The sequence below is a fragment of the Haemaphysalis longicornis genome, unplaced genomic scaffold (assembly GCF_048455015.1).
Source record: "Haemaphysalis longicornis isolate Haplotype H1 unplaced genomic scaffold, Haemaphysalis longicornis Haplotype H1 scaffold_3, whole genome shotgun sequence".
Taxonomy (NCBI): domain Eukaryota; kingdom Metazoa; phylum Arthropoda; class Arachnida; order Ixodida; family Ixodidae; genus Haemaphysalis; species Haemaphysalis longicornis.
Window position 1 is genome coordinate 200,482,612 of NW_027526335.1, and position 10,000 is coordinate 200,492,611.

Consider the following 10,000-nt stretch of genomic DNA (forward strand, 5'->3'; position numbering starts at 1 on the left):
CATGCATCTTCCCGTTGTTTATCTCAAGGAAAGCGGCAGGTACATTTGAGGCAAAATATACGTAAATAACCGCCAGCGCCCGCGTTCATTGGAACACTCGATGGGATGGTTTTTACGATAGTAAGCGAAAAAAAAAGTGACAGTGCAACGCCGGCACATGCGGGAGGAAAAGCAAGCACAAAAAGAACAGAACTGCCCCTGGCGCTGTTTCGGGCAGTGGGCACGCGAGCACTGCGAAGGCGGGAAATTTGAATTGCATTGGGTGGTAGCAGTGAGCGGAGAACCGCGCTACAGCCCATTATGGCGAATCACTGCTCTGCACTTCCGACAGCTTTCACATTGAGTGGAATGGCTTTAATTTTTTGGACTAAGTGTTTTATTTCTGACTACTCAACTTGGCAATTACATGCGGGTAAAACGCTGTATCGTACTCTTCAGAATACCGTGACTCAACCGAAGTACGTGCAACAAAGTGGCCGAATTTTTCCGCAGTTTCTAGCAAGACCTCTTGATGCCTATTTTGCGTGCTCCAGACCAAACAGAAAATGTGCCACAAGGTTCTCCGTTTCCGTCTGGCTTCTTTGTTTTTTCCTTCCGTTTTCTTCGCAATTGAAAATAAGCTGATGATGATGGTTGGGTTTTTATGGCGCAAGGCCAACTAAGGGCAAAGAGCGCCAAGAAAAAGTGTTATAAGGGCGAGGTGATAGTAAGTGTAAAACCTTAAAAATATACGGGAAATGATATACAAGGCAATGAAGATGACTGGTGTAAAGGACCGGGGTTTGAAAATGCATGGTAAGTAATGAGGTGTAAAAACTTGACATCAACTGGAAATAAGCCTTAACGTGAGGGCGGCGTTACACACGACACGTGCGCTTCACTTGCAAAGGTGCAATAGTATTTTCGAATTCACTGTTAACTCATGTGCGTTTGATTTATTTTACATGGCTGAACCATATATGAATTACACAGCGAGGCATGAACGTGGAACCCGGTTACTCGCAAAAAGGCGTGCCTTTAAAGGGGCCATGAAGACAAAATGCGACGTCGTTCAATTTCAGGAAACTAGCCTCTTTGAGGAAATTCACCCGGCTCCATTCTAGTCACAACAGACGTTTTTAACCGAATACACGTAATGAATATAAAGAAGCTCACATTTCGCGCTACAGAGGTTTAATAATAGGGCCAGAGTGACGTAACGAGGGCCAGCTTTAAAGCATAAGCACCAGTGTGCCAGCTGCACGTTAGCATCCAAGTGATACGCTCAAACGGAACTTGAGGTCCCACTACAACCTCCCGGTGATGTTTCTTGGCGGTGCTTTAGGTCGCCTGCTGCCAAATGCACAAACAAGTTTTTGTGACGTCATAGAGAAATTGCCGGAAACTGGCCGGGGAGTCGCCACTGCTTCATTTCTTTTCCTTGCTATTTCGATTATTAACAACGAAGCTGTTCAGCGAATCGCAATTTCTCGTGTCCGCAGCTAAAAATACCCAGAAACTGCCGGGCGCTCGCACGCGAGCGAGCGCCCGGCACTTTTTTGTATGGTTACTTTGTAGGGTTACCTTGGTTACCTTGTATGGTTACCTTGTATGGTTACCTTGTATGGTTACCTTGTATGGTTACTTTGTATGGTTACTTTGTATGGTTACCCGGTACTTTTGTTTGGTTAACAAAAGCAAACAATTCTGAGCGCTCGTGCGATCGTGCCTCGCGAAGACCGCCCAGCGTCCCCGGCGCATGTTTGTCAACCCGAGCATTACCCACTTATGTTGATTGGCCATTATTGTCCAAAAAAAGAAAAGCTCCAGCGTTCGGCGTAATCGCAGCGCTTGCTCGGAACGAGAAAGACACGTCATAGAGTACGCCACTCCAAGATGATGTCCAACGATTATCGCTTGCAAAAAATTAAAGGAAGCTCACACTTACAGCGACAACGATGGAGGAAAGGTCGTTGCGACAGCGGAGAGGAAGCAAATCGGCTGCAATCGTGGACTTAAACCTCCGTGGTTGTCGCGAAGGTTGTGTACAGCTTCGATACCTTTAAGTCTTGCGCGTTAGTGTTAGGCTTCTTCATTTTTTTGTTTGAGGTTTTTAATAAAACTGGTATCATTGTTATTCGGAACGAAACAGTGTTTTTACTAAACCGATTCGAACTTTTATATTGTCGTCAAGACCCCTTTAGAGGCCTCCGCTGGTGAATGCTTACAGCACCTGAATGCTCATGGCTCGTGCATAATACTGCAAGAATATCTTCGGGTGCTGTCATAACGGAGCGAAAGGCAAGAAGGCATGCGTGCTTGCGAAAGCTTTGTGTATTCTTTACGGTGTCGTAATCCAAGAACGCCGTCGACGGCGTTTGCTTTGTTACCGTATGGGACGAGTGCCAGGCCCTGGCGAAAATTTTGTCCGTGCGTGAGTACATGTACATCATGGGAACTTCCAACAGCAAGCTTCTTCTCTTTTTGATATGTCATCAAATATGGCGTAGCGGTAGCGGAGCAACCGTGGGCGAGTCGCGCGTCAGCAACAGTTCCTTCTTAGGCCCGTTTATACAATGAGAAGGTGCGCAGACGTCGTAGGCAACTACCTCGGGACACAATCGTATTTCAAAGTCGTATTTCAAAGACCTTGCAGGACGATTGTCTTCTGGCGACGCCTAACGAGCAAGACGACAGCAGGTCCAAAACGGCTATTGCGCACTCGTTAGCGCAGCAACACCACCACGACCGGCTGTGTGTACACAGTGGCGATGCAGCGAGCAAATACGCGAGCGTTGCTTTCTTTGCACGTTTCGAACACCGCAAAAGCGCTGCCGTGGTCAGTCAAGATTATCTTACAGGGCGCTTTCACTGGCATGCGTTAGACCATAGATGTCTTGACGGAAGACACGTCCGCTTCGTCTCCGTTTTGTTTATTCTACCGGATAAACGAGTCCGGGGGTTTTGCCTCCGTGTAAAGCGACAGCGTCTAACAACGACTGCACGCAAAACTAGAAGCTATCTCCAACTGAAGCACATAGAAGCATATCGCAGCACCCCCTTGGCTCACTCAGTGTCACTAGATAAGGTTACAGAGTATCGGCATTCTATTCTCCTATTGTTCCGTGCCGTCGGCGTGATTATTGGTCAGTTCGCATCACGTGGCATTTGCTTACACTGCGACGGTTTATGGGCGCCGCCATTTTGTTGTTTATGCGTTTTAAGTCGGTCAACCCTGGTAGCCTCCGCTTGCCCTCCTCGCTCGGCGACTGCGCGCGACTGGCGTCGTTTCGAACGCGAATCAAAGATAACGCGATTAGCAGCGTTTCAGCTGCAAAAATGTGTCCGAAGATGCCGCGTTGCTGCGTCTTCGGCAGTGTTGCTTACAAATGGTCTCGTCAACATTAGCGGCGAGGCCGGAGAAGCGGCAGTCTTGCAACACTGATAGACACCAAAATGTCCGTCTTTGCTCACTTTCATGCCTCAGTGACGGTGCTGTGTATCTTATCTAGTATCTTAACTAGGCTCACTCTGTATTTTCTGCACACGTACTTCGCCTGCTTTGTCCACTCGACTAGCTTTGCAATTGACGTCGCCAAACCTGGCACACGTCAGCCCGCCTGCGCATATGGCACTATTTCCACGCGTTTTCCGCGGGGCGTAAAGAGTGATTTTGATTGCTTCCGTTTCCGTCGATTTCACGCTTTGCCGTGGAAGCACGTGTCAAGACGCGTTGAAAGCGGTTCCGCAAGCTTTCGCGAGGAACGCGGCAGTTCGAGGAAGCATCGCCGACCACCGCGCCCGAAAATAACGCCCGGCGCCGCCTCGTTCGGAGCCACCTTCCGTGTTGCGGGCAACTCTAAATAAACAAGCGCTGACGGCATGTCAGCGTTCTTCCTTGGCCGCTCGGCGGTGAATCAAACTTCGCGTGGCGGCAGAGCCAGAAGCAAGGGCAGGTAGAAGTAACTTTTTTCTTCTTCTTCTCTTTGCCGCGTAGCCCCGCTAACCCCAGAAAGTGGAACGGAAAGCGGCCCTAAGGTTGCCCGAGTTCGTCCGCCAAGACTAACGTCGCGGAAGCGAGGCACGCTTGGGCACTCGGCCGAACAAAATATGCGAAGTAAAAAACGAAGGAAACAAAAAACCGAAGACCAGGGGGTGGAAAGGGGAGGTTAGCTGCGGAAATTGTGTATGCCCCTCCCGGTACCGCACCGCCAACGCGTGGCTTTGCTGGGAGGGGGATCGAGGGTAATGAAATGCTTGCACGCTCAGATGCAGCTTTCAAGCTGCGTGACGGAAAAATGTGACGCACGGAAAAGTTTCTCCGAAGGTTGACTGGGAGGTCTCGACCTGGCGACGCCGGTGTCCGTGGATTTCGCGATGATGGCGGGCAGGACGGTGATGATGCGTCCTGGGGTCTGCAGCGGAGGTGTCGCAGAACAATTAGCACTCATTTGCCGTGCGATAGATGAAAACAATTAAAAAGTATTTTGACAACAGCGGGGGGAGGGGGGGGGGGGGGGTGTACTGGCCCGCGAAACGGTGCAAGTAATAGCAAAGGGGAGGAATTATGGTTACAAGTCTGTACAAAGCGTTCCTTTCGAACGTTACCATCTTGGGAAACAGCACTGTTTTTCAGACCAGCGGCTCATTTGCGCGCCAATTATGCCTCCGAAACGAAGTGCAAACCTGCCTACAGCAAAAAAAAAAAAAAGTGCAAATGGCCAAAGCTCCGTGCCTGTTTCAGCTTCTGTTTTTGTATTTTGTTTCTGCTGTATTTTTATAAATTTACAGTCGCTAGCAATTTCGCTTAAAGTACTGTGTACGTTTATGCCTGTGTACGTTTATTCCGCTCCGGAGGTATGGAACTTCCGCTCTATACCTTAACAAAAATGATTTCAGGATTAGCGTTCCCTCCTTGCGCTACTTGCCGTCGCCGAAACGAAGTCAGGTGACAGTATGCGAAAACTTGGTGAGCTTTTCGCTTGTACTGTGTAAACGAGTGACAACAAAAACTGTCACGTCGCCCAATAAAGGTGAAAATTGTCCCAGACCGGCGAAGGGAATGGCGATAGTTTCTTACATTGCTACATGGGTTCCTTATTCGTGGATCGGGTGAGCTCCATTAGCAACGGGAAACGACTGTAGTGACGGCACGGGAGACTAGAACAGGAAACGAAACGTCGGTGGCGACTGGATGCGCGTCGATCGCTTTGGTCTGATAGGCAGTCACCAACTCGTTCGGGACGCCATCGTAGAGTGACAAAACGAATGCGCCAAAATTGTGATTGAGCCCTGCGTTTACTAGCGCAATAAAACCTGCCGTAATGTGGCAGTTTGATTATGGCGGACAAGTATGCCGTACCTTCGTCTAATTACACAGCATTTTATCATTGTCAAACCCCCGCCAACTGAACGGCTGCGGAAGCGGTGATGGGAAAACGATTTTGATCATTTTAAGCTGCTTCCTATGGTTATCTATGCGGATGACTCCAGGTGGCAGAACACGCGGTTTCAGTTTCAAAGTTCTCTTAGCGGAGGACGTGCATAGTCAAATTTGTTGCATATATACGTAGTCAGGCATCAATTATTGCCTCTTTGGCCGACAGTAATGAGCCTTAAATGGCCCGTTATGCAATATCGCCTCTGATGCTTGTCATGCTGCATCGCCTATCCTTTTGTTGTTATAGTTACAAAGCTCAACTGTATAAAAAATTTTTCTTCGGGCGCAACGGTCAGCAACTTATGGACAGAAGTAATGGTAAGTGTATGTCATCAGTGTAGCACTTACTAACCACAACAGAATCTATCGTTGTTCTCTGAAAACTGCCCGGGCGTAGCACAAGAGCCCTTGCATAACTTGTTAAGTGGTCATTAGAACTCTGTCGGAACGTGAGCCTAGAAAACTTAAACCTGAGACGTCAAATAATTATCTAGAATAAATGCATCCCTACTCCGATGATTTTGATTGTAGGGTTTAACGCGCCGACGCAACGCAGGCGATGAGGCGCGCCGTAGTGGAGGGCTCCGGATTAATTTTGACCACCTGGGGATTTTTAACGTGCGCCGAAATCTCGTACACACGGGCGTTTTTGCTTTTCGCGTCCATCAGAAAAGCGGCCGCCGCGGCCGGGAATCGAACCCGCGACCTCGTGCTCAGCAGCTCAACGCCTTAGCCACTGAGCCACCGCGGCGGGTATCCCTACTTCGCACTTTTCGAGGTAATGCGTTCTTTTATGACTCCGGTGTAGTAATTAGGGGAACACCCTTTCGTGCAAAGCTTCTCGGAAGAGCTGGGAAATGTTTTGGAAAGTTCCTTTGATGACCACTACGTGACCCAAGGCCATGTGCACCTCCTAGTTCCCTCCCCCCTCCCCCCCTTGGAAAAAGATCTGATACAACCGCAACCATGCGTGCTTGCGACCCTTAGCCGATGTGGAAGCCTTGAACCCGTCCCTCGATAAACGACGAGGACCGTGTGGGCGATGGAGCGGCACCGCGTTGCCTTGGGAACCCGAAGGCAGCGGGACGACTGGCATGCGCCAACGCAAGGGCACGCGGCGATAGAATCAGTCCTGTCAACAGCCTCATCTCCATAGACCCTTCACGCACGCTGGCTGCCCTGTAAAGCTGCTTTGAAGCGCGACGGACGCCGCCGCCGCCGTGCTCCCGTGCCCGGCCTGTAGTGTCGTCGTCGGTGGGACTGGGAGATGTGCGTCGGAGGTGCACGACACTCCGCTGAACGTGGCAGTGAAGACGAAATACAAGTTTCTTTCGCTGGAATAACCTCTTTATCGCGATAAAAATGATAACTTTATCGCGAGCTTAAATCAAATAATCGAGACATTAATCGAGAAATTTAAAGAAAAACGAATTTAGCAGTGATTATTCCGGCAATTTCTCTATGACGTCAGAGGAAGTTTGCGCGAACTGCGTCCGTCGACCTAAACCAGCGCGAAGAAAAATGACTTGGCGATTGTATTGAAACCTGTAGTTTTGTTTTGTCGTAGTACTTGAATCCTAAACTGCAGTTGACACACTGAGGAAAGCGTGTTTACTGCTGGCCCATAATACGTCACTCCGGCCCCTAATACGTCACTGCAGCGGGAGATTTCAATTCTTTCCCATATTTCTTGCTTCTTTTCACCTAAGAAAACGTCTTGCGTGGCTGGGGGGGGGGGGGGGGGGGGAAGCTGGGTGAGTTACGAAACTGAAAAAAAGTTGCACTGTGGCTTCATGTCCCCTTAAAGGCTAAATTCGGCGCCAAGAGCTCATCCGGCAGACATACTATTGATGGGACATGCGCAGGAGTGTTCCTGTCGGCGCCGAAACCCCTTCTTTTCGAAGCCTCCTATTTCGCGCGAGCATGTGCTTTTAGGTCCAAGCCCATTACTGCACGGTTTTGCACCAGTCCCGGAACAATGTTTCAGATCTTTTCTGGTGCGAATGCAGTGAAACCGTGGACAATGTCATATAAGCGGAGGTCGGACTCCGGTCGGAACGTTATTAACTGGATTATCTTCTTCATATGCGCATCCAGCCTCCTCCTCGTTCGCAATCACAATGGTGGCTCAATTCTTACACTTTGCTGACTTGCGTAGCCGCCTGGTGAAGCCACGGTATGCGTGCCCAAACTTTGCATCCATTTGACGTCCGTTTCTTTCGTTTGCGCACCTCTCAGTAGCCAATTAAGGCGTTCTCTGGTTGACCTCCATGCCTTTCCTTGGGCCGTCCACTCTACCTTCCTTAGGGTAGATGAAGAAGTTTCCCGTGCGAAAAATTTGATGACACGCTTTTCCTCCGAGCCGCCAAACTACCTCGATCAGTTGGACAATGAACATACCTGCGTCCTGTATGCACTCCGCATATCTCCACCGAGTATACTTTCCTGTGCCATGATCATACGACCAGAGGCAATTCTAACCCTGCCTACCGCACCACCAGACAGATGAGGCCTCTCATCTTCATACATCGTACGTGTAATTAACCATCGCAGCTTGACCATTCCACGGCGACTGCGCATTTGTGAATGTTCGAATCAAAACTGTGGCTGTCGTAAGACAATCTCGGAAACCATTAGCCTGGGGCAAGCGGCAAGTCGTGGATTAAAGACAAGCGTAGACTTCTTTGAGTCCATAATGCCTCCTTAGTGTTGAAGGCATTACGGACGACTCACCAGCATGTTGGGGGGTCCCGACCCTAGCTCTTAACCCCTTTTCTTCCTTCTTCTTTTTCTCATGATTGAAGAAACGAGGTGAATGGTGCTGTATTGAAAGTTGTGTTTCATTTCCTCCGAAGACGCCGTGGAACACTTCGGGAATTTCATCTTCAAGATGTTCGCGAGGAATCAAACGTCCAGCATTTATGCTGCCCTCATTTCTGACAAACGACCACACCTCTCACCTTCGTTTTATGAGGCTCCGCATAAGCGAGCTATCAAGCTTAGCATGTCCACGACGTTCTGCGAGCCTGTATCAGCATGCCAGGAACCGTTTTGTGTCGTTGTTCTTTGCGGCCGAAAAAAGATTCCCATTTAGCGTGTCTATGTGTGTGCATTACGGCGGTAGAGGCGTGTACTGCACGATAGTCCATTTAAAAGCGACAACGGCCGGGTGTTCTACAGTACAGTTCTCTCCTCCTGCCCCATTCCACTAAAATAGGCCATGGTATATGCCATGATGGCGATGACAATGCTGTGACCTGCGCACATTTCCTATGATAAACAAGATAGATGCCGCTTGGATACCCTAGTCAACTTCCGAGGTAATCAGGGTTGCAAGGTTTGGCGATTTGTCGTCAAACTGCCGACTTTTATAGGCTCGTGGCGACTAAAATTTTAGTATGGCGACTTGGCTATTTTCTGGCTTCTTTGAGCGCTGATGAATATTTTCGTATTCCCAGGATCTTCCGACACTTTACAGTTAGAAAAGAGCCTTCTCTGGTCGTACAGTTCTTTTCAGGTCGACAGTTATTTTCAGGAGTCCATATAAAACTGGAATTTAATCAGAACCAAAAATTGGCACGACATGGCAAAGTTAATAATACGGCCCAAACAGTCAGTGTCACTCAAAAAAAAAAACAATCAGCGCACACCGCTACTAACCCGCACAATGCGAAACTTCATGTGTTGCTTTTTTAAATATCCGTCACCTGCCTTAAGAATCATGTCGAAGGCTTTAACCAACGCCGCCAATTTAAAGTGTATTTCTTTAGGCAGTTCACGGGCGCTTCAGATTCGATGCAGAGTGGTGGAAAAAAATGAATGACGGTTTATAATAAGCGCGGCAATGCAAGGAGGCAGCGAAAAAAAGGGAGAAAACAGGGTGCGGCAAACACAAGTTCTATCATCATTCATATTATTTGAATACGTTACCTAAACTTATATATGCTAATTTTCTTGGTAGACAATGGGCAACAACTGTAGTTGTTACGATCCATGGCAAATGAATAATATTTCTGACTCACTCTTACTACTTCTCAAAATTTCTGCCTCTTTTTACTACTCAGTCCATCGAAATCAAAGTAACTACCATTGCTTTGCTCAAAATTGCGATTTTTCTAGCTTATTTTCAAACCTTTAGTTCAAGGTGGCTACTTTTCTGGCTACTTTCGGCAATTTGCCGGCGACGTTTTGTTCTGAGCACCTGGCAACCACTGGGGGTAATACCGAAAGAATGGCAGAAGCTAGGCCTGTCGCACGAGGGAAATACTTAGGCCCCGGTGCTAGGGTCGGTGTTGGGGAACAAACGGTGATGCTGGGTGAACGAATTTGTTAACGTCGTCCTGTACCCCGCGCATCGAGACAGAGATAAAATCGTCGCGTCATTACGTGTGCACGACGAGCGCGCAGCTGTGCATACGTGCACACGCTCACCTGAAGTCGCACGCCTCACTTGCGCTGCGCTTCCCGAACCAGCTTTCGCAGCTGGCGGTCTGTTTGCGCATCGTAAAGTAGCGACGCTCTTTCCGTTTCTCTTTCGTTTTGCGCGTTTTATTTCCGCCCCTCGCCCGAGTATAATATTGA

The 10,000-nt window shown here is 48.8% G+C and overlaps 1 protein-coding gene across 2 annotated transcripts in view; it reads left to right on the plus strand.

The window, feature by feature from the left end:
• The window catches only part of LOC144175927 (short-chain dehydrogenase/reductase family 16C member 6-like), a 109,957-nt gene that overhangs the window by 13,096 nt on the left and 86,861 nt on the right, over nucleotides 1-10,000 (plus strand). The window lies entirely within an intron of this gene.